Source organism: Puma concolor, chromosome D2, assembly GCF_028749965.1.
Source record: "Puma concolor isolate L17-30 chromosome D2, mPumCon1.1.hap2, whole genome shotgun sequence".
Lineage (NCBI taxonomy): Eukaryota > Metazoa > Chordata > Mammalia > Carnivora > Felidae > Puma > Puma concolor.
This window is the reverse complement of record NC_141677.1, coordinates 12,849,224-12,874,852: the sequence shown is the minus strand read 5'-3', so window position 1 is coordinate 12,874,852 and position 25,629 is coordinate 12,849,224. Positions and strand designations below refer to the sequence as shown.

The 25,629-nt window shown below is 39.1% G+C and overlaps 1 protein-coding gene across 10 annotated transcripts in view; it reads right to left on the bottom strand.

Annotated features, from left to right (window-relative positions):
• Positions 1–25,629, bottom strand: part of LYST (lysosomal trafficking regulator) — a 194,302-nt gene that overhangs the window by 151,901 nt on the left and 16,772 nt on the right. For 7 of the 10 annotated variants that reach the window (XM_086679617.1, XM_086679615.1, XM_086679621.1 and 4 more), the window contains one exon: positions 1,144–1,233. The exons of 2 other annotated variants lie outside the window; for them this stretch is intronic. The gene's annotated coding sequence lies outside the window, so the exon portion shown is untranslated. Of the gene's footprint in view, positions 1–1,143; positions 1,234–20,088; positions 20,108–25,629 lie in introns of those variants that run through there. One more of the 10 variants, XM_086679618.1, reaches the window with a different exon arrangement.

Below are 25,629 nucleotides of genomic sequence, written 5' to 3'. Positions count from 1 at the left end.
TTAACTATGCAGCAATCTCTTATTGAAGATTTAGGTTATTTCTCATTTTTACTATCATAAACAGAGCTGCAATGAACATCCTTGCACTACTTGCACATTTATTCTCTATGTCCTTGTGGTGAAAACTTGTCGGAAACATGTATTAGGTTTTATAGTCTGCTCCTAGATGTTTTGCAGTTTTTGCTGCTATTCTAAATGGGATTTTGTTTCCATTATACATTCTAAGTAGGATAGAAAACTGGTTTATAGGAGGCAAATAGGAAGTAGATTTATTTTGATATAGTAATCATATACCCAAACTTCTTACTTTTTTTTTTTAGAAATTTCCAGATAAAAAACTTTCTCATTTACAAATAACAAAAATTCTGAATCTTTCTATCCAACATTCACATGCTTTCCACTCTTCTATCTAACAGCTTTAGTTAGCACTAACACAACAACATTGGTAGGGGTGACAGGGGACACTTTTGCTCTGCACATTAAGAAATATTCATTTCTTCCGACTCATCTACTAGGAATGTTGAATTTCATTGAATGCCTTTCAGCCACTCTGAATGCCAACTGAAAAGATGATTGCATGGTATTTTCAAAAGATTTTTTTAAATGCTTTGAATACCCAGTAAAGTATAAAGGATACATAACATGAGGTTATAGCCAATACTCAGACTTAGCAAGTATTAAACATTATGCTATGTTCAGATCAGTTTGTGTGTGTGTGCGTGTGTGTGTGCGCACGCGTGCGCATGCTCAAAGAAATCAAACCTTACAGTACAGGAAAGCCACACCCCACCCAACTTCTTCCTCTCTTCAGTTGGTGTTCATCATTTCTATACATGTTTTTATAGTCATAAAATATTCAATATTGTTTTAGCTATTTTTAAAATGTATATAAATAGTATGCTATATGTATCCTTTATAACTTTGCATTTCCCTCTTAACGTTACGTTTGTTCCTTTAAACCATTGTGCAATAATGCCATTGTATGAATACACCACAATTTGTATATCCGTCTCTCCTACAGGAAAAGAAAGTTTAGTTGTTTGTACTTTGGGGTTTAGTTAATGTCACATAACTATGTAGTTTCAAAGGGTTAGACTGAAACAAATATTTTGACTGTTAATATCTATTACATTAAATACTTACCAATCTCTCAACACTTCTGTAACATTTAGAGTCCTTATAATTTGAGCTCATGAACTAGATGAAACAAATATTCCTAGAATAAAGTTTCACCTATTAAAAAAAAAGACATCCATATTAATGGTAATAGTAAGACACAAATAATTTTAATAAAGCTCTGACACAAAAATCAATGGCCAGTCTTCATATTTGATGTAAAGGAAGCCAACAAACTTTTTGAACCTCAAGAACACACTAAAAAGTTTCTGCAGCTCCAAGAATGGAATCTTGAGACAGGGAGTGTTAGCACGTGATCTGAACAAGGTGACTTGACCACAGCTCCTTACTCCTCCTCTGCTCCCAGCTCCTTCCAACCTCCAGAGGAATCATCAGTTAACTACAGAGGAAGGAGAATCAGGCCAGGGTCGATCTCGATTGGAATCAGGGAGGCAGTGGCATACCACCTGCATGCCATGAGGAGCCAAGTCGCTACTCTCATCTGAGGATCTATGAAAACTCAGAAAAATGCTAAAACCAAATAATGAATAAACTACCACTAAACCTCATATCCATGTTGAATTTTTAAAAATGAATTAATCTTTTGTGTACAATACCATGAAGGCTATTTCTAGAATACTAACGGATAAATTTCTACTCCTGGTGTAGCCGCAAGATGCTTCTGTTTGGTTACCAGTTTTCGCTCTATAGTTTTGACTAGACAGAGGCATAACAAATATTTCCTTAACACAGGTACAAGGCAACCATGACCATTTATTTTGAATCACAAGTTTTAAAATCAGAATGATCTTTAACTCTTTCAAGATGCTCAAAGCTAGAGAACTTTCTTAAATTCCCTTCAGCTTGGCAAACAGTGCTTGTACCACATTGTTCTAGGCACCTGAGGATAAAGTCTGCAGCAATGGGATTGGCTGTTCGACTACACAGGGCTTTATGTGACGTAGGAAAAGACACCCTTTCCCAGACTGCGGCAGCCCCACAGCTAGCAAAGTACAGGCTAGATTTCGGTGCCACTCCTCCACTCTGAGCACCAGACATCAGTCCATCAACTGCCGGACCAACTGAAACAGTCCTGGAATGAAGCCTCACTACACCGTCCGTACCTGCTCCTGCTGCATCCTGAACTACTAAAATTCATCTTGATATTTTGAACTCTAAAATTACAGAAGGGGAAGTTACTGATCAAACTGTGAGCCTAAATATGGTATTTTATTAATTGCTTTGACTCTTACAAGGTGGAGCCATCAGAGATGTTATGCGTGATGCTATGGTGATTCCAGGTAACTCAGCATGGCCATTAGAAGTGGAAGTTGACAGGGGCACCTGGGTGGCCTCGTCGGTTAAGTGTCCGACTTCGGCTCAGGTCATGATCTCACAGTTCGTGGGTTCGAGCCCCACATCGGGCTCTGTGCTGACAGCTCGGAGCCTGAAGCCTGCTTTGGATTCTGTGTCTCCCTCTCTCTCTCTGCCCCTCCCCTGCTCATGCTCTGTCTCCCTCTCTCTCAAAAATAAATAAGCATTAAAAATTAAAAAAAAAACAAAAAAAAAAAAACAGCGGAAGCTGACAGACAACTGGATCCGTCTGTTTTTCCCTGTTATCAGGGAACACTTCTAGGCCATGCTGAGGGACTTCTCTAATACTTGAAACTGGGATGGCTTCTTTGTCTATATTTTACACAGCCCAGCTTGGATATCCATGGAGTTTCATTCTATCCAAGGTTGTCACTCTATCAGCGGGCAGAGTCAGCTGTGCCCCCCACCTTCCTCTGCCCCCACGATCACACACACAGCTGCACTCCGACCTTTATCATCCTGTATTATACTGGAGGGCCATAAAGTCTGCAAATACAGCCTTGGAAACTAGATTGATGCCTTAGGGCATTATATGTATTTGCCTCTGTTTCCAAACTACATAAACACCCTGTAGTTACTTATGACTGTCTTACCCACTAGGTCATGAGTTCCTTAAGGCCAGGAACCCTGTCTTACTACTTTTTGTACTTTATAACTAAAACATCAAATTTAAAAATCGTTATTAGTATCATATTCAACCTTTTTTTAACTTTAAGTTCATTTATTTATTTTGAGAGACAGAGAGCAAGTGAGTGAGTGAGCAGGGGTGGGGCAGAGAGAGAGAGGAGAGAGAGAATTCCAAGCAGGCTCCATGCTGTCAGCACAGAGCCTGATGTCGGGCTTGAACTCATGAGCCATGAGATCATAACCTGAGCTGAAATTAAGAGTTGGATGCTCACCTGACTTAGCCACCCAGGCACCCTATCATATTCAACTTCTAATGCAACAATTCTTATAATGCCTAAATAAATAAAACTTTCTCCTAACAATATTATAAGAACGTTTATATTCTTAAAATAAATGAAAAGCATAGCAAAATACCTGTAATCATGCAAATGACCTCAGGAAAATAATGTTTCACTTCTTCTTTTCTTTTTTTTTTTCTTTTTTTAATGTTTATTTTTGAGGCGAAGGGAGAGGGAGGGGCATAGAGAGAGGGAGACAGAGGATCCAAAGTGGGCTCTGAGCTGAGAGCAGACAGCCCGATGTGGGGCTTGAACTCACGAGCCATGAGAACATGACTTGAGCCGAAGTCGGACTCTTAACCAACTGAGCCACCTAGACGCCCGTAAGTTTCACTTTTTCTAATACAGTGACTGGTAAAGTGTAAAACACGAATGGCCGAATCAAAAAGCAAAAACCTCTTAGTTTTATTTCATCAGAAATTTCATTAATATGGCATTTACTTCAACAGATATTTATGGAACATTTACAACCTGCTGGCTCCTATTTTTGGCACTAGGAACAGTGCAAAAACAAAGTCCCTGCCCTCATGCATTCCAGTGAGATACAGACAGATGGAAAACAAACATATCGTAATGTCAGGCAGTGCTGTTACAAAAAAGTAAAGGAGTAAGAGTACAGAGCAACGGGAATGCTGCTGTCATGGAGACTCCATGGCGATAAGGCTAAAGAGGTAGTATCTGAGCTGAAGCCTGAATGAAGGAAGACGATGGGTCGTGTGAGCATCTGGGGAAAGCAGTCCAGGACTCCGAGACCAGTTTCTGTTTGATGCACTGGATACTGAGTGCAAGAGAAGAATTTAAAAATTATCACAAAGAGGGAGAAAAGCTACTCATTCCCACTTGCCAGGGACTGAAGTAGGTGTGGAAAGGTGAAAGAGAAGTGTTCCCCTAGAACTGTTTCTCCTTAAGAATGGAAGTCTCCTTCCCGCCTGCCCCCCACCCCAAAAAGTCCACAAGACTTTTTAAGGCTGTGTGAAGAGCGGCACTGTTTAGTGATCGACAAGACAAACAGGACAGGACGGTGGGAGGGAACATAAAGTTCTATTTTCGCTATGCTAAACCTGACAGGTGGCTTGAAAACCAAGTAGATATTTGGATACACCAAACTGGACTCCAGGTGGGGAGGCTGGAACTGGTGAATCAATTTGGGAGTTATCAGCATACAGAAGGATTTTAACAGGACGAGAAGGATGAAATAACCCAGAGCAGTGCCGTCCAACAGAACTTTCTGCAATGACAGGACTGTGGCTAGTGGCCACACTATTGATCAGTGGGGAACAGAAAGTGAGTATAAATGAAGCAGAGAAGAGATTCTAAGGCTCAGCCCATGGGTTAGCATCCCCAAGTCGGGAAGCGGAGCAGGATCCAGCACAGGACACGGAGAAGGAGCAGCAGGTAGGGCAGGAGAAAAATAAGGAGAGCGGTGCCTCCCAGAAACCAGGTAAAGAAAGCTCAAAACAGGAAAGATTGATCAACTGTGTCAAATATTGCTCACGGGTTGAGTAAGATGAAGACTGGGTAATGGCCACAGGATTTAGCAACGTGGAAGTTACCGAAACCTGTCAAAGAGCAGTGTCAGTGGAGTGGCAGAGGGTGGTGAGGAAACGGAGGCAAGGGGGTTAAGACAGCTGTTTTGGGAAGTTCTGCCATTGGGTGGCAAGGAAATGGGTGGTAGCTTGAAGGGAACGTGGGGTGGGGAGGTGGTGCTTTTTATTTGTTTTTTAATGAATGACATTATGGCACGTTTGTAAGCTGAGATACTACTATAGCATGTTTGCATAGCATGTTTCTCCAACAGGAGAAGGAAAATAAAAGAAAAGCTAGAACGAGAGGAGGTAATTGCTGCAGCAGTGAGTAAGCAATATGAAGACTATCTAGCACACAAGTGATAGGAACAGGGACGGTTCACGTAATGGAACAAAAAGGAGGACAGTACGTGAGTACACGCAGGAAGACTAGCAGCTCTGGCAGGGAACAGACCAAGATTTGGGCGCTTTTGTTTCCTTGGTGAAACAAACTGCAAGGTTCCCGGCTGAGAGTGAGAAGGAGGAGGAGGTGTTAACCAATGAGTGGAACAGGGTCAAAACAGCAACCCCTAAGAGACTTCCCCCTAGGCTGCCATTAGTAACTAAGACTGAGTTCAGGTGTTCAATCCCTGGCCCTGTATTATGGTGCAATTCCCCAACACGTTCCCATGCACGGAATGATAGAATGGATGATGTCAAATACCGTTTGGGAGCCTAGATATATCACAGCATCAGCATCTCCTAACCTGTGCATGTGGCATCCCTGCCAAAAGCGGAAACTGGGCTACCTGGAATGAATTATTCTTACAAAATCCCTGTAACCCTGACTGCTCATCTTTACCTTTTGTAAATATTGGAGAATCTTTTAAAACGATCTCTAGAATCTTCTGCGGAAGTAGCATCAAGCTCATCGAAATTTATGTTCATATATATATATACACATGTATTTATGTTCATATATATACGTATGTACATATACATATATATGCATGTATATACACATATATACATATATGTATATGTACACACATATATATATACAAATACATACATACATAATTTTGGAACTTTAGTCCTCCACAGTCTTCTAACAGTTTTCAAATTCACCACAATGACTCAAAGATTACCAGTTTGTCAATGACATTAACACATTTTCTCAGAATCTGAACCTGAGATGTGAACTCATTTAGAGCAGCCAACGGTTCTGGTACAATCTCCTCTCTAATCCTGGGCTTAAACTTTCTCCTATTATTATTCTTACATCCAGTCTTACTAGTCTATGTATAGAACATTCTTCATCATCAAAGAAGTCAGAAACACAACAGAAGCTGAGAATTTTCATTTACTCTCTGTATCCAATTATAGGGTCAGGGTTTTTGTGTATTTTTTTTAATCTTTTTAAAACATTGTGTGTATAGCTGACACACAATATTACATTAGTTTCAGGTATACAACATAGTGATTCAACATCTCTACACTTTATGCTGTGCTCACCACAAGTGTAGCTACTCTCTGGGGGTCAGTCTGTTTAAAAGAAAAAAAATCTATTATTTGCTTGCTGTTTTCATCTTCTACATATAAAATGTAAAAGGTCACCCTTAACCTCTTTCAAAACCTCAGCTCATTATTCTCTTAGTGTTGTACTCCATCCACCGCCGCCCCTTTTTCTGAGAGAGAGAGAGAAAGCGTGCACGTGTCCATGATCGGGGGGGAAAGGGGTGGGAGGTGCAGGGGGGCAGAGAGAGAGAATCCTAAGCAGGCTCCATGCTCAGTAAGAAGCCCAATGCAGGGCTCAATCTCACAACCCTGAGATCATGACCTGAGCTGAAATCAAGAGTCAGACACTTAACGGACTGAGCCACCCCGGCATCCCTGTATTCTCTTGTTATATGTGAGATCTGTACCTACATCTACATATTTTTGTTTCGTATCCTTCTTTCCCTCTTCTACACGTATTATTTTAAAATATGAGTTCATCTGGCCACTTTACCTCTCTTTTCTTCACATTATCTCCAGTGGTTCAGTAAAAACTCTGCCTATGGCCACCTTACAACCACCTTCCCTTCTGGAGACTATATCCATGGCATCTTATCTATCTTTTCTTTGAAAAAAGATATGTATTTCTAATTCTCTAAATTCCAGCTTTGACCCATATTCCTCTTCCTGTTTTTTTTTTTTACTGATCCATTTAGCTACCATTTACTAAAACACCCACTCTGTGCTAGGCACTAAGAATGCAAAATGTGAAAGTAATTCCGTCTCTGCGCCTAAGAAGGTCCCATTATGGTGGCAAAGGCGAACCAATACACAGGTACTATATACTGATGAGGGGACCCTGAGCCCAATTTGAGTAGTCAGGGAAGCTTCATGATGGACACAATCTTTCAGTAAAAGTTGAGCATGTAAAGGGAGAAAGAAAAGGGGGGCAGAAAGGCATTACAGACAGAAAGAGCAGCTCAAGTCAAGTCCCTGAGAGAATTATGGTTAAGTGTGGTAATAAAATACAAAATGAGAAGCAGGAAAACAAGGATGGAGAGAGCAGTGACCAAGGATGAATAAAAGGACCTCCTGGTGGGCTCAGAGCTCAGCAGAAGTTGAAAACCATGAACGCTGGGTAGTGTCACTTTTCTCAGATGTTTGTGATTCTCCCGCAGGGCTTAGCTGCTTGGATCTAACAGTAGATAACACAGATTGTGTCGCTGACATAGAGATGGGAGTTTGGGTGGGTGAGGCGGCAGAAGTGAAAGGGAAAGGGAATCAAGGGTACAAGTGAGAGAACAATCCACACAGTCAAAACTGGGCTGTAGACCGGGTAGGAAAGAGAAAGAGGCCAGGTAGGTGCTGACATACAAGCTGAAATACAGGCAACCCACGTCTATGAGATTAAAGAATAAAAAATGAGGGAATTAAGGATATAGGAATTTTGGAATTTTTAGATTTCTGAAACAAGCAGTTCCAGATCATAACATCAGCCAGAGTGTGACCCTGCACATAGGTGTCTGAAATGCAAGTTAAGGTCACTGCAGTTAAGTAACCATGAGGCTGGATCATGGTTAGCTCTTAAATAAAAGTTCCTTGGAGACAGGGATTTTGTCTGCTGCATTTACTGCAAAATCGACAGCATCTAGCACAGTATGTGGCACAACCTTTTGTTGAATTTCTTAAATGAACATCATGGATTTCTCCCAGGATTCCCATTATTTTCACCTAAGGAGCCCTCATTGTGGGTCAGAATTAGGCTCGGAGTTATCAGCTCCCCTGACTATTTCCTTAACCTTCTGGAAATGAAACGGTCAATAAAGTAAGTCAATAGCAGCCCTGCTTTTACTGAGTGAGACTTCCCACAGACATTTGGACAGCCGACTACGATATCTCAGCTCTGTTCTGGTTCTGTGATTAATTTCCACAACCTATTATCCAAAAGATCACAGAATTAAGCCATCACCGTCAGTCTTGTGGATTCTGACATAGTCATTTCCTTGACAAACAGTATAAAACTACTACACCTCCCCCCTACACCAAGTCATTACCACAGATATTCTTCAGTTTTAGGCATTTTTTAATACCTTGTCATTTCTGTTTTAGTCAGTGCTACCAATAACATTACATTTACCACTGAAAATAAAATCTCACGCTCAACAATAGGACAAGAAAGGCTCTCTAGGTCACCAAGTTGCCTCCCTAAGAACCATCAAACCTATCACTAATTCATTCATTCATTCATTCATTCATAAATTCAACCAAAATTTATTTCTTATTCAATAAATACTTACTAATCTGCTTACTCGTTATATTTCCCTAGTTCTAAATCTGTTCTGAATAGTCAAACAGTCAGCATTGTGACAGTGGTGAAAATAAAGGCAGGACATTGGGAATCTAGCAAGTACTAGCCGCAACACAGAGCTGTGTCAAGTTTGGCTTCCTTTTCCATAAAATGTCTGTCCCACAGAATTACTGTGTGGATCTTCAAAGATTATATAACATCAGGAAACGTTCTTGGTAAACGCTACAGCTCTTTAAATGCTCAGTGCTAGGTGAACAGCAGAGAGTGCCATCTGCAGGAAGAAAAAGATCATCGCCACCTGTCCTCAGAACTGTGTATGGAAATGCTGATGTTCTGCTCTATGAGCATATAGTTTCCAAGGAAGCACTGAAAATAAAAGTAGGGAGTACCTGTCTTGTGACTTTTATAGAAAAGGAAAAGAGGAAAAAGACAAGAAAAAAGTTTATAATAATGAACTTTATTCTTATAGCCTCATTAGAAATCACACATTTTCCTCGGGAAATGGTAACATTTGAAGGACTCAATTCCTAACTTTAACCAAATGCCAAAATCCTGGTAAATTCATCTTTATTTTTTTTATTATTAAAAAAATTTTTTTATGTTTATTCATTTTTGAAAGACAGAGAGAGAGAGAGCACAAGCAGGGGTGGGGTGGAGAGAGAGGAGGACACAGAATCTGAAGCAGGCTCCAGGCTCTGAGCTGTCAGCACAGAGCCCGACGTGGGGCTCGAACTCACGAACCATGAGATCATGACCTGAGCCGAAGTCAGACGCTCAACTGACTGAGCCACCCAGGTGCCCCTGGTAAATTCATTTTTAAAATAATATTAAGTGCTTGCCTAAATTTCCTAATTATAATAGTATTAGGGAAATTGCCATTGGAAAGAATATCTTAAAACATTTCTTTTAAAATGTTTATTTATTTTTCAGAGAGAGAGACAGAGACAGAGTAGGAGCACAGGAGGTCAGAGAGAGAGGGAGACACAGAGTCTGAAGCAGGCTCCAGGTTCTGAACTGTCAGCACAGAGCCCGATGTGGGGCTCGAACCCACAAACCACGAGATCATGACCTGAGCTGAAGTCGGATGCTTAACCAACTGAGCCACCCAGGCGCCCCAGAAAGAATACTTTTAGAAATGTATTATGTACCAAGAAGGAGGAGACTGCTATCAATCACAGGATTATTGTAAGGATTGACTACAATACTATACAGAATAATAAATATTCAGTGAATTCTTTTGAATCAGAACTTGCCACTATTTGAAGCAAACTTTTGAAAATAAAGGCTGGTTGTTATGGACTATTAATCATGCTAAATCCCATCTCTCCAGAGTTCAATATATATTGACTAGAGACTGATCAGTGACTTTCTCAAAGATCTCACATATTCTTTGTAACAAATCACTAAATCTAAAAACCCTTAGGAGAAAAATTTGATAACACTATACTATTTCATAAGTGACATAAATAAAGGTATGAATATGAATATGTTAGAATCATACATTTTCACAATGGCAGAGAAGTTTAGACACCATATTATCCAACCACATTCCACAGTTAACAAAAACTGAGGCTCACAGGTCCACCTTCCCATGGTTAGGTCCCATGACAGTTGTCTTGGGAGTTACATGATATGTTTAGAGCTAATTAAGTAGAACGAAAATAACCAAGTTTATTAACCAAGACGTGACCTTTCTCCTTCTGTCAGGTCAATTAAAAATTAGACAATGGGCAAAGAAGTTTCCTTAACACTAAATACTATCTCTGAATGTTATCCGGAACTTTTACTCAAGTCTGCTAGGTTTCAATCTACACACCTGGAAACATGCTTCAAGAACCTCTCTACAAACTTCTGTTTGTTGCACTAAGTGCAAATGCAACTAGACAGTAATCCTGCCTCTGTGTCCTATGCTGTTTCCTTCCACCAGTCAAATATCCTGCCACCCCAAACTTCTCAAGGTATTCTATAGCTTCATGTTATCTTTTTGCATATGTTTCCACATTTCTCTTTTACATCAAGAAGTAAATGAACTGGAGAAAAAAAACCCCACAAAACTCTGCTCGTCCTAGAAAGAAGTATTCACATTTTAACAAGAAGTAACACCTTCAGCTCTAACTGGAGTTACAAAGTACGAGACGCATTAGTCACAGAAGTCAGCTCTGATGTAGATGTTCCATATTAAAAACATAGGACTACACTAATCCTTAACCGGTAAATGTGTGGGGGGGGGGGGAGGGGGAAGAACAGTTGTACTGTTCCTACTTTTATTCTGTATTATGCATTTATGTATTTGTATTATAGAATGCAAAAATGTGCTGAAATAATTTTAATTTATGTACAATTGCTTAGCCTGATTTAAAAAACTCAATAAAATGAAAATGGCAGTGGTGTGGGGGCAACAGGTGGAAATCTAAGCAGTGACCCCAGAAAAATGAACATACTATTTTTTTTTTTTTTCACATTTCAGGAGTCGACAAACACCCACCTATTCCCCTCCCCCTCTCTAAGCCCATGAAGTCTTGGTTAACACTCTCCCTCGTGGCTGCCTGGACACCTATAACTGGCCCAGAGAGAAGTCATCATGGCCCCTCATTCGACAAAGCTGGCCTGGGTACAACACAGCAAGGCAGAAGTTTGAAGTAAATTGAGAGGAAGCCACACCAAAATGTACCGAAGTTAAGCCCTTCCACAAGCAGTTCATTTTCCCTACAACAAACAAATGGGGAACCAGATATCTCAGAAGAACCTGGGTTTGATCCTGAGCACCATAAAAGAATGGAGATTGAGACACTGTAGTTATAGTGAGGTGGCAATAAGAAGAACTACAAAGACTCATCAGGGTAAATCATCTCCTGCCGCTTCACACCCTCCTAGGAGGAATGTGCTAGAAGTTTTACACCAAATGGCTCATACATCTTGAAATCACATCTCTGGATTTTTATAGAAGAATGAGAATGATGGTGATGATACAGCTAACATCTAAAACAACTACGAGACATGAGGCACTACTGTAAGCACACTACTATAGTAGCTGGTTTATTCCTCATAAGGATGTTTTAAGTACAATTCTCTCCCCACTTGTCACATGTCACAAACTGAAGCACTGTGAGGTTAAGCAACTGCTTCAGGCCACACAGCTACTAAGCGTCAGAGGCAGGATACAGACTCAGGCACTCTCTGGATTCTGCATACAAATTTCTGTTCTCCCAAGCAAACATCAACTCCTCCCTCCAACAAACCAGCTCTTCCTTCCTCACTCCTATTTCAGTTGATGGGCTCTACCCAGTTACTCAGGGAGAAACCAGAATAGCATTTCATCTGGGGCCCAGTCAGTTTTTCCATTTGACAGCTTTGCTGGTTTACCTCTGCATCTGCTACTTGCTAACTCTATGACCCTGGCTTACTTGGCTTCCTCTAAGTCTCAGTCTTATCGAAGAGCATGTAAAATTGTTGCGAATATTCATTCACTCATTCATTCATTCATTCATTCATTCATTCAAGCTTGTGCATGCAAATGGGAGAGGGGTAGAGGAGAAGGAGAGGGAGAATCCCAAGCAGACCCCACACTCAGCGCAGAGCCCAAGGCGGGGCTTGAGTTCACAACTGTGAGATCATGACCTGAGCTGAAATAAAGAGTCAGATGTTCAACTAACTGAGCCACCCAGCCACCCCTGCTGTGAATATTTTTTATTAATTTAAATTCAAGGTCGCTGACACACAGTGTAGTATTGGTTTCAGGAGTATCCTGTTGTGAATATTTAAATTACATGGGATAACTCACATAAGATGCGTTGCATGGGGAGGGGCAGACTGTAGGAAGATCAATAATTATTAGTGATTATGATCATTACCTTGAATGCCTGGATGCCGGAGCATCCACCGGCCCTCATCCCCTCTCTCACTTGTAATACTGACAACCTCTTAATTGGTTACTCTGCCTGGTCTACTTTCCATCCAATCCAAATTCTACAACTGCTAAAAATGTCATTCACGTTTCCTAAAATAATAAATGACACTCCAATTCCTAGGGAATAATTTCCCAACTCCTTATTATCGTGCTATGTCATTCCCTCCACCATCTAACCTTTCTAATCTCTCGGCACATCTCAGAACATGTTCCAGCACCCCATAACTCCTCCTAAGGGTGCTCACTGTCTCAAGACTATTTCACTAATGTTTCTTGTCATGTTGTTGCTGCTGCAGAAATTCCTATTCATTCCCAGTTCATTACTTTCAACATGCCTCTTAAGACTCACCGCCTTGTGTTAACGGTATTGTATTGTTTCTTTCCAAACAAGATTATACTCCCCTTAAGAAGGAAAATCAGGTCTCATTTGTTTAGAAAAAAAATTTTTTTGCCTAATACAGTGCCACAGATAGTAAGAGCTCAACAAACAAACACCAATTCATTTGATACTAGCTTTGATAGAAAACATTTTAACATTCAAATTCCTTTAGGAAATTTTCCCACAACTTAAACTCTGAGAAATAAATAGCCACATTTACAAAAGCCTTTTTCTGTTCGATAGCAGGCATTTATGGTACTGAGGAAAGTGCTACAGAAACACGTAAAAAACGTTACCAAAATTTTTTTAGATTAAAAACAAAAAACTTTAGCAATAAAATCTTGGATGTTTATTCTTCCTATTTTAAAGATTATAATGCAGAGGACACAGTTTAAAAGTTCTTTAAAATCAATTTTAGAAATAACGGTTTTCCATATCTCCTAAAGAAACAATAAAAACCCAGATTGGGATCTTATCCTAAATGTGAAATGAAAATAATAAAAATATTTTATATAGCAGCACCATAATCATCAGTTTTTAATATTTGTCTTGTATAAGGTAAAAGATTCTGCAAATTGTTTCAGAAATACTGAACACAGATATACAGAGGCTGTAAAGACACCACGTAAGTGTGCATGGCAATAGTTTCCTCTTATTCCTTCATAATTCTTATAGACACAGTGAAAATTAGCGTCCCTTCTAAAAACAATTTGGTTGAGGCAGTCAATTACAGACAAATGTGTTCACTGTTATAAAACGTGGCACATCAAGAAAGATTAGCAGTGAGATCAAGTTGAGACCCAGCTGCTTACTCTGCCACTCTCTAACCATCCATGAAGATGGACAGACAGATAGGACGAGAGAAGGTACTGAGAGTGATAGAGAACAGAAATAAAAAAGGAGTATATATTAAGCAAATGCATTTCAACTTCAAACTATGCTTAATATTTTTTTCTACTACATTGAGTATCATCACAATTTAGTTTCTCCCACTGTGGTAAACATGTAGACACATGTAAAGAAGAGGGGTTAAAGTGATAAATGAATTACATACTGAAAACCAAATGCTATCACTTTTTATAGTATATCAGACATCTTTTGGTTAGGAGATTACTTTCATAAAGTGCACTAAAATGTTCAAGGGGTTGGCAGTATAGTCTAAAGAATACTACACTAAAAACCAAGAGACTTTAGGTTTTCTGGTTTTGCCTCAAACACTCTTTAGAATCTTAGGCAAATGTTTAACCCTTGTGATCCCCATTTTTCTCATACATATTAAAACAAAAACAGGGGCACCTGGGTGGCTCAGTTGGTTAAGTGTCTGTCTCTTGATCTTGGCTCAGATCATGACCTCACAGTTCATGAGATCTGCCCTCACATCAGGCTCTGCAATGACAGCACAGAGCCTGCTTGGGATTCTCTCTCTCCCTTTCTCTCGGCCCCTCCCCCGCTCATGTGCACACACATGAGCATACATGCTCTCTCAAAATAAATAAAAATAAAATAAATAAAAACAAAAACAAAACAGATGATTTCTAATTATCTTTTGGGCTGTGAACTTCCACGACAGTATAGTATGCAGAAAACAGAAATATAGTAATAGGAATATAGTAACAGTAAGCATCAAAGTTAATTTAAAATTCAAAATTACACATTCTAAATGTTTCCTTAAATTGTGCATAATCAAGTTTTATCAAAACTACATTACTGGGATTCTATTTTTAAAAATAAAGTGTAGAGAAAATGAATATGTTTCAGTTGTATGGAACATATGACTTCAGAAATATTCTCCGGGGGTGCTTGGGTGGCTCAGTCAGTTAAGCACCTGACTCTTGATTTCAGCTCAGGTCATGATCTGGCAGTTCATGAGGTCGAGCCCTGCATTGGGCTCTGTGCTAAAAACACGGAACCTGCTTGAGATTCTCTCTCTGCCCCTCCCCAAGTTCTCTCTGTCTCTCAAAATAAATAAATAAACTTAAAAAAGAAAAAAAGAAATTTTCTCCAAAATATTTAAATAAGGCTAACAGAAAAAACTTAAAGAACAGTTACCATCTTTGGAAGCATTATTAAAGAGGAAATCCAGAAGACAGTAAAGGATTTTAATTTTTAATAAATCTAAGTTACAATGCATTTAAGATCCAGTAAAGTCTAGACAAGTAAGTATTAAAAAGTAGTATAAACGCAAGCTGATAGAAAGACACAGCTGTTCTGCAAGTTACACCAGTAAAACCTCCCTTTACCATCGACCAGGATGCACTGAACTGTATACTTCAATGAATCAATACCCAGAAGCAGTAACAATGAGTGATTTTATGAACAGATAAATGTTTTGTTGCCCTTTCAAATAAGCCACATTAATATAATAAAAGAGGAAATCATTCTTACCATTGTTTTAATTTCACACCCATCCAAACTCAGTATAATAATTACACTGTTGAAATAATACGTATGCAATTACAATTATTATTATTCCATCTAAGGAACTCAGACAAATGAATCTACAGAACTAATTAAAATGCTATTGTACCAAATCACATTTTGATCAGAGCAATCTTAAAGATCGAAGAGAAAGAAGAAAGGAAAAAATTAATATACTATTATTGCTCTTTAAAAGTTCATAATACTCAAATGAGCATATAGAATTGATTTCACTTATGATAAATAAATTACTAAAAACAACACACTCAGCCAAAACCCAAATGCTACCACAGATAATTTAAATATATTTAACTAAAATATATTTCCACTAAGCAAAGACACAGTTAACTTTGAAACAGTTAAACATAAGAACAAATTCCTAAAAAAATAGCAAATCCATCCCAACAACTATCTTGGGGATTGGACATGGTTAAACCATGCCAAAAAAAGCAGGCGTAAAAATAGAGAAAAAACAGAAGCACCTGGGTGGCTCAGTCGGTTAAGTGTCTGACTTTGGCTCAGGTCATGATCTTGCTGTTTCATGGGTTAGAGCCCCGTGTCGTGCTCTGTGCTGGCAGCTCAGAGCCTGGAGCCTGCTTCAGATTCTGTATCTCCCTCTCTCTCTGCCCCTCTCCCACTTAAACTCCATCTCTCTCTCTCAAAAATAAACATTAAAGAAAAATTTTTTTAAGTAGAGAAAAAATAGGGGCGCCTGGGTGGCTTAGTTGGTAAAGCATCTGACTTCGGCTTAGGTCATGATCTCACAGTTCATGGGTTTGAACCCTGCGTCGGACTCTGGGCTGACAGCTCAGAGCCTGGAGCCTGCTTCAGATTCTGTGTGTGTGTGTGTCTCTCTCTCTCTGCCCTCTCTCCAGCTTGTGCTCTTCCTCTCTCTCAAAAATAAATAAATAGGGGCACCTGGGTGGCTCAGTTGGTTAAGCATCCGCCTTTGGCTTGGGTCATGTTCTCGCGGTTCGTGAGTTTGAGCCCCACCATCGGGCTCTGGTGCAGAACCTGCTTGGGATCCTCTCTCCCCCCTCTCTCTCTGCCTCTACCCTGTTTGCACTCTCTCTCTCAAAATAAATAAACTTAAAAAATTAAAAAATAAACATTTAAAAAAAGTAGAGAAAAAATAACCAACAACATTTTTCACAAAACTAAAACAAATAATACTAAAATTTATATAGAACCACAAAATACCCTGAAAAGCCAAAGCAATCTATTTTTTTAGTGTTTTTAAAAATTTTAATTCCAATATAGGGGGTACAACAAAGGGGTACATGAATCCCTTTAAATTAGTTAGGCAAAGCAATCTTGAGAAAGAACATAGCTGGAGGTATCACAATCTCACATTTCAGCATATACTACAAAGCTATAGTAATCAAAACAGTATGGCACTGGCACAAAAAGAGACACATCAGTAGAAGAGAATAGAGAGCCCAGAATAAACCCATGCCTACACAGTCAATTAATCTATGACAAAAGAGGCAAGAAAATACAATGGGAAAAAGACAGTCCTACCAGACGAGTTTCTTATACTATATGTGGAAATAAGTTCAAAATGGATTAAAGACCTAAATGAAACCATAATACCTAAAACCATAAAAATCCAAGAAAAGAGCTCAGGCAGGAATGTCTCTGACACCGGTCACAGAAACATTTTTCTATATATATCTCCTAAGGGAAAAAAAAAAAAAAGGCAAAATTAAAACACCAAAAAAAAAGTTTCTGCCCAGTGAGGGAAACCATCCAAAAAACAAAAAAGCAACCAAATAAATGGCAGAGATACTTGCAATGATATATCTGAAAAGGGGTTAACAGTTAAAATAAAGAACTTATATGAATCAACACCAAAAAAGAAATAATCTGATTAAAAATGGCTAGAGGGCCTGAATACACATTTTTCCAAAGACATACAAACAGCCAACAGACACATGAAAAGATGCTCAACATTGTTAATCATCAGAAAAATGCGAATCTGGGGCACCTGTGTGGCTCAGGTAGTTAAGTGTCCAGCTCTTGGCTTCTGCCCAGATCACAATCTTGCGTTTCCATGAGTTCGAGTCCTGCGATGGGGCTCTGCATTGGCAGTGCAGAGCCTGCTTGGGATTCTCTGTCTCCCTCTCTCTGACTCTCCCCACCCCCCGCCCCCACCTCCCTCTCTCTCTCTCTCTCTCTCTCTCTCTCTCTCTCTCAAAATAAATAAATAAAAAAAAGATGCAAATCAAAAAACCACGATACAATATCATCTTACAACTGTCAGAATGACTAGAATCAAAATAGCAAGGAATAACAAGTGTTGGTGAGGATGTAGAGAGAAAGGAATCCTTGTGCACTGCTGGTGAGAATGTAAACTTGTATGGCTGCTATGGAAAAGAGTAAGGAGGTTCCTCAACATATTAAAAACAGAACTACCATATTATCCAGTAATTCCTTTACTAGGTATTTACCCAAAGAAAATGAAAACACTAATCAAAAAGATACAGGCACCCCTATGTTTACTGCTGTATTATTTACAAGAGGCAAGATGTGGAAACAACCCAGGGGTTCATCATTAGATGAATGGATAAACAAGATGTGATATGCATATACAATGGAATATTATTCAACCATAAAAAAGAACGGAATCTTGCCATTTGCAACAACAGGATGGAGCTAGAGTATAATGCTAAGTGAAAACACTCAGAGAAAAACAAATACCATATGATTTCACTCATATGTGGAATTTAAGAAACAAAACAAATGAGCAATGGGGGAAAAAGAGAAAGAGACAAACCAAGAAACAGACTCTTTTTTTAAAAATGTTTATTTATTTATTTTTGAGAGAGAGAGAGAGAGAGAGAGAGAGAGAATGAGAATATGAGTGGGGGAGGGGCAGAGAGAGAGAGACAGACAGACAAAGAACACCAACCAGTCTCCTCACTGTCACTGCAGAGCCCAGAGTGTGTCTCAAACTCATGAACTGTGAAATCATGACCTGAACTGAAATCAAGAGTCGGACACTTAACTGACTGAGCCACTCAGGCGGCTCAAGAAACAGACTGAACTATAGAGAACAAACTGATGGTTACCAGACGTGGGTGGGTGGGTGGGGGGTTGGGTGAATAGGTAATGAGGATTACGCATGCACTTCTCATGATTAACACTAGAGTAACATATAGAATTGTTGAATCATTTTATTGTACGCCTGAAACTAATATAACACTATGTTAATTATATTTCAAAAATAAGGAAAGAGAGAAAGACAAACAAAAACCAAAAAGGAAGAGGAAAGAACATTGATATTTCTCAGTATTTATCAAATGACTTCAAAAATTGTCCCAAATATATATAACGTACAGTATATGTAAATGATATATATACATATATAATATTATGTTAAATATAATTTTATATACCTTAATATTCTCAAGTACCATAAAAGAGAAATATTACTGTTATGATTTTAGACAGTTGAAACATCCAGAGATAGTCAAGAATGATAGCCAGGAAATTGGATAAGCTATTCCTAGAAACCACATTTTTATGGTCTGGAAGTCTATATTCTTTTTGGCTTCTTAAAGAGAAGAGACTTCTTAAAAAGAGACTTTGCAAAAGAGATATCTTTTTTTTTTTAATTTTTTTTTCAACGTTTATTTATTTTTGGGACAGAGAGAGACAGAGCATGAACGGGGGAGGGGCAGAGAGAGAGGGAGACACAGAATCGGAAACAGGCTCCAGGCTCTGAGCCATCAGCCCAGAGCCCGACGCGGGGCTCGAACTCACGGACCGCGAGATCGTGACCTGGCTGAAGTCGGACGCTTAACTGACTGCGCCACCCAGGCGCCCCATCAAAAGAGATATCTTAAAAGAAAGTTCAACTTTCCAAGAAGGGCTTGGAATAATTTAATAAAAATAATAAAGTAATAAAAAAAACATGTTGTGATTTTCCAGTAAGATGCGAAGAGCATTTTGTTCATCTATCACAATAAATCCATATATTAAGACCTCTATTTTACTTATTTAAAAAGTTAGTCTTCTACAATCTGTCAAGTCAAAGAATGAAAGGAGAAGATGCCTCAGCAACAAGAAAGTAGCCTGAATAAAAATCTAGCAGGTTGTAGGAGATACAGTTCTGGACTAAGAGTCAGACTGAGGCTCGGTGCCTCCATCTGTGTGCCAGCATCCCTAGATCTTTGATTCCCCGTGTATAAAATGAGAAGGTGGAATGAGATTATCTCTTGTTACTTTTCAAGCTCTAAAATGTTGCATTGACGGTGTTTGCGAGATGGGTTAATGTTGTATCTGGCAAAAGAAACTTTGGTCCAAGAACTTGATAAAAATTAATCGATGAAAATTATAAAAATCATTAGTGTTATGGGATCAGGAATCCTGAACGAATAAACTTTATGCGCATGCTTCCCGCTCCCCCCAAAAACTGTAGAGAAAAAACAGAATCCTAGAGTTAGTCCACAACCTAGATGCCACTTTTCACTATTTCACCAAATTAGGAATTCTCTCTCTTCTTCCTACCTATTCCAGGTTCTGATAAATTGTAGTTATTACAAAGTTTGTCTTACTTGATTTACAATGTAGCTTCCTCTTACTTTCACTCTTCTCATTACAACAAAATTACTGACCTTACTAGGAGGCATTGGTTGGAAATCCAGCTCTCTCCTAGTTTTCAACCCCTCGTCTCCACTGACTTCTTCACTGTCTAAAATAAATAAATATAAGTACAAATACAAATACAAATACAAATACAAATATAAATATAAATATCCGGATATATCCTGTTGATACCCTTGTCTTTCAAGATTCCTCAAGGGTAATCTATACTTGAAGCAGTCCTCCTGCCTCGCCTCAGCTCACCTCTCTGTGCACTGCAGTCTGACTTGTGCTCACACTTCTCTACCAAAACTACTCAGGCCAAGATCAACAATAACCTTCTAATTGCCAAATCCAACCCAATGGACACATTCCAGTCCTTATCTTCTTTGACCTCTGAGGAACATAAAGCAAATGAGACTATTAATCATCCACTCTTAAATCTCTCTTCTTTCTGGATTTGTGAGATGACAAATCTCTTCTGGTTTTCCTTCTACCCTTCTGACCACTCCTCCTCAGTCTCCTTAGCTCTTTGCCAGAGCTAAGGAGATTCTTCTTTGCCAGCTCCTTCATGTTGGGGAGCCTCTGGATCCTGTCCTCTTCCTCACTTCCCATTCTTTGTGTTCTCTTTTGATGATCTCATCCACTTCTAAGGTTTCTAGTACCACCTATGCGCTAATGGATTCCAACCCTTCATAGAGAGATGAACCCAGAACTTCCTTCACATCTCCTGACTCTTCTAGAACAAGACATACCCAGAACATGTCCAGGCAGTATTATAGGGCTGGAGAGAATAATCTCAGGCTAGTAAGCCCCATTCATGTCCCTCTAACTTAGGGCTCAATCTGTTCATTCTCAACATCCACAGCCCTTTTCCAAGATGATAGCTCCTCTTGTTACATATCACAGATATGACTACACATCTTGATTTGCCTAGGACAGCCCTAGTTTATGCCTGCTGTCCCAGGGTAACTATTAATGACACTCTTTTCATTTTCAAAATAATGCGTATTTGGTCAATAAATTATATGATGACCCTACCTGCCCACCTATCCTTTCTGATTTTTCATACGCAACTAGATGAGTGCTTCTTCCTCCCTGGACACTTCACTCCCTAGCTTTAGGAACCCTAGTTCTGTTGTGAAGAAATGTCCCTGTATCCTCTACCTTTACACAAGAGGAGCATTTAATCTTCTCCTCTTAATAAATCACTATATACACCCAGATCCCAGGCCAGGAAGACAAGTCGGTATTATTCTGGTTATCATCTGGTTCTCAAAGTGACTTGTGCATCATTATTACCCATTTTATCTACTCCTAAGGCTAAATTATAGCTATATTTATAGTTGTCAACTACTGACGTTGAGTCTTTCATCTCCATTTATTGAGAACTTTGTTACAAAAGTCCTGTCTTCCTCTCCACACAAGATCTGTTGTTTCCGAGGGCTTCATTATCCATAAGAAAAAATAATCCCAACATACTAGGATTTAGAGCTCTTTGATTTCCTCTTCTTCAATGACCCCTACTTTGGAGAAGAACAGCATAGTGTATTAAGTGGGCATAAGGGCTTTGGGGCTAGAAAGAATCAGGTACTTCCTAGTTGTGTACCTTTGGGAAAGTTACTTTACTTCACCGAGCACCCATTTCTTCATTTGTAAAATAGAGTCCCTAATATGTGCCTCAAGGGATAGTTGTGAAAAATAAGTATGATAAACTATGCAAAGCACTTAGTATAGTGACGAGTATACAGCAGTACTTGATAAATTGTAGTTTTATTAATATTATGATTGCTGCATAAGCACTATTAATCTTGGCTACCCATCATCACTGGCCGTACTTTGACCCTTATCATCACTCGCAACTGTTCTGACTCTAGAATCTTAAAGTTAGGACCTCACATCACATGCCTATTTTTCCATCTCTAGTACTCCTTTGCTTCCATTAATCCCACCGCTTACTCGTTGAAATTCTTCACCCTCTTTGTTCTCCGCATTTATCAGCTCCATCTTGGCTTGGCTGTCTTCTTCAATCAAGCAGGATACCTACCTATGGTTCAGCTCTTCAATTAGCAACTTCATTAGCACCCTCAGTTCCTTGACTCTGTACCACCCCCTTCCAGGTTCTACATCACAACCCCCCTTCCACTCCCCATCCAGATTTAGTCTAACCAAACATTTTCTGCACTGTTATGGAGAACTGCTGGAGAAAACTGCTTAACCATTCTGATTGGCTGCTCTACTCATTTGTGATTTCAAGGGTGTTTATCACTATTCAGTAATTAGGTTAGTGGTCCTTGGCCAAGTCCCTTTTCCCATCACAACAGTAACTCTTCCCATGAAATATACCCCAATCCATGCTCTTCCTCCTCAATTTCAGCACATAACCTGATTCCCACAGAGACAAGAGATGCTATATTATATTATGTATCTAGTCTCTATTTCCTTTTTTTTTTTTTTTAAATACTAGGAAGATACATCACTGCTCTTCTACAGGGTAGCCCTTTCACCTGTGCTCTTGTTCCCAACCCCTCCATTTCTGCTGAGGTTATGTCTGATTATCTTCTTTCTCTTGTGACTTCAATTTTTTTGTGACTTCATTTTTCTTTCCTCTTCAATGGACTCTTTCTATCAGTCCACTAGAGTTCCTTGGCTCTTTCATCTTTAAAGAAAAATAAACCTTCCCCAATGCCATCTCCCAGCTCAAGCTTCCCCACTGTCCTCCCTTCCTTACCAAAAGTATTTGAAAGGATATGTCTACTGAATGAATGAAGCCTTTTTTATTTGGGTTAGACTTTTCTTCTGAGCTCCAGACCTATATATTTTGAAAATTCTAATTATACCTGACTCTGTTCCAACAAAGAAAACAACTAGTCTCACCAAACTGATGTGAACTGATGAATTTCACATCTCCAAATCTGTTCCACCACCTATATTTTCAAAATTAAGATCAATTACCAGCATTACCATCCACCCAGTCAGACAGTCTAGAACCCCCAAAGCCCACTTTGATTCCTCCCTTTCTTTTACTCCGTATCTAGGCAAGTCCTTTCTAACATCTCCCACATCTGTCCCCTTTGTGTCTTCCCAGGGCTCCTACCATTGAGGACTCCCCATCTGACACTACTTGACAAGGATGTTGTGAGAGTTAAATAAAATAATAAATGGGAACGCAATTTGTAAGATGTGAGGTGCTTAAAAAGATTATTTAATACTATCATATCTTTGATAAAGTGAGCAAGAGGTTAATATGACTTGTTCTTAAAAAACTAACTCTGGGTCTTAATAATCAGTGCTGTGTTTTCTAATCACAGATTACAAAGCATCTGCTTGGCAATCTGGTCTATAATTTTTCTAGGAATCATTTAGTGTCAAAATGTTCAATGTATAGTTTCTAAGCTTCACTTTCCCCTACCTCATTTTTCAATTTGAAATATGTGATTCTTCAGGTTTCTGGCAAAAATCTTCTATCCTCTTTACCTTTTAAAGATGAATTGTATCAACATTTCTAAGTATGCACAGTAGTCTTATCATTCATCCATTTCTTCCACTCATTTAAAGTGGCTAGAAGTTCTCTTATTTCCTCACACATTTTGAGTTTCAATTTCAAGGAATCACATTTGAATGGAACAATGACGAGCCTTTAGGAAAACCGTTTGATTCCTTTCTTGATTAATTAAGATGATCATACTTTAAGCACTACTTTTTCATATTGTTAAAAGAGCTTTTTCTTTTTTTTTTTTTCTTCCCCACAATTAGACCCGAAAACCATTCAAAGTTTCTTTTTTTTTTTTTTTCAACGTTTATTTATTTTTGGGACAGAGAGAGACAGAGCATGAACGGGGGAGGGGCAGAGAGAGAGGGAGACACAGAATCGGAAACAGGCTCCAGGCTCTGAGCCATCAGGCCAGAGCCCGACGCGGGGCTCGAACTCATGGACCGCGAGATCGTGACCTGGCTGAAGTCGGACGCTCAACCGACTGCGCCACCCAGGCGCCCCACCATTCAAAGTTTCAAAATGTATCAGGTCTCTCTCACTTACTATAAATCAAGGCCGGAAGAATTAAGAGAAAGAAAGACAAATACCGGTGAGAAATAATAGCAAAAGAAAGCAGTATCAAAGAACATATGGTGTTCCCATGGACTGTTTATAATTAGTTATTAATATGACGTCTTTTTATGTACTTTCAGAATATATTTAGGTTGAAAATCCATTTAAATATATTAGTTTATAGCCTGGGTTCTTTTTTCGGAGGAGGGGGTACCAAATTACTTTATTCGAAGGAACAATGCGAATAAAAGAAGTAGATATCTTGGTACAACTTAGAGAAAAGGGAAAGTAACCCGAACAGTCATGTACTTGTAGCCTGGTTCTTAAGGGAAGGTATAGACCTTAAACTCTAGAATCCTGATATATTTTTGATACAAGTTTTACAGGCCAAATTCTATGGCTCCAAATACTGCATAATTTGATGAAAAGATCTCCGTTTAACATGTGATGGCCCATTTATTTCAAGCCATCTTTAATGAAACAAAACAATTAGGATAATCCCTGTATATTACTGACTTATTAATAAAGTATTAAAAATACAGGTCATTTCCATTGTAATTTCACAAATGGCCAAGTGAAGCCACGTTTGATAACAAGATTTCTGGGACTTAAAAAAATTCTTGAACTTAAGCCAGGCATCTAAACATAATTTGGGAAAAGCTTAGTCATTTGAGGTGTTCAAGTTAAACACAGCAACAAACTAAAAAGGCACTCTGAAATTCTAGATTATACGGCTTTCTCTACAAATGACACTAACAAACAGATGCTCTGAGTGCAAGCAAATAAAAGCAAAGCTACATTTCGTGAAAAGAATGAATAAGTTGGTCCAAAAGAGCTAAAAAGAAAAGGAGTCTGAAAAAGGTTGGCAGTTCATGGGTGAAATACTAAACCCCTGTTAAAGTCAAGATAATGTGAAAAGTCTCTTCAACACAAAGTTACCAGAATCTACTACCAATAATCTCTACTTGGATGTCTCATTTTGTGGTCTTCTAACCAACTCCTAACCCACTGCCCATCTCATAAACCTCATCTCAGTACATGTCTACTGCATCTTTCCACTCGCTTAGGACAAAAACTGTAGTTGTCTTTAAGTCTCCTGTTGAGTCTATCCTCAATTCAGCCAGAAATCAACCACTCCACTGATTCTACTCTGGTCCAAATGATAACCATCCATGGCCTGAATTATGGCAGGAGTCCCTGAGCTGATATCTCTGCTTCTACCCTCTCCTTCATCCAAAGTCTATTCTTCATCCAACCACCAGAGTGACCCTTGTAAAAGTCTCATTATATCTCTTCTTTATTCAGAGGGATGGGTCCTTTTCTCACTCAAGAGTGTAAGACCAAGCCCGTGCAAAGGCCTACAAGACCTCACCCAATCTGATTTCCTATTCCCACTCACCTGATTTCATCTCTTACTAGAGATGATCTCTTACTTTGCTCACTCCACCAGAGCCAAATCTGACTTTGAGCTGTCCACAAACATGCCCAGTACACGCCTGCCTCAAAGCTTTTGCAAGTGCCTTTC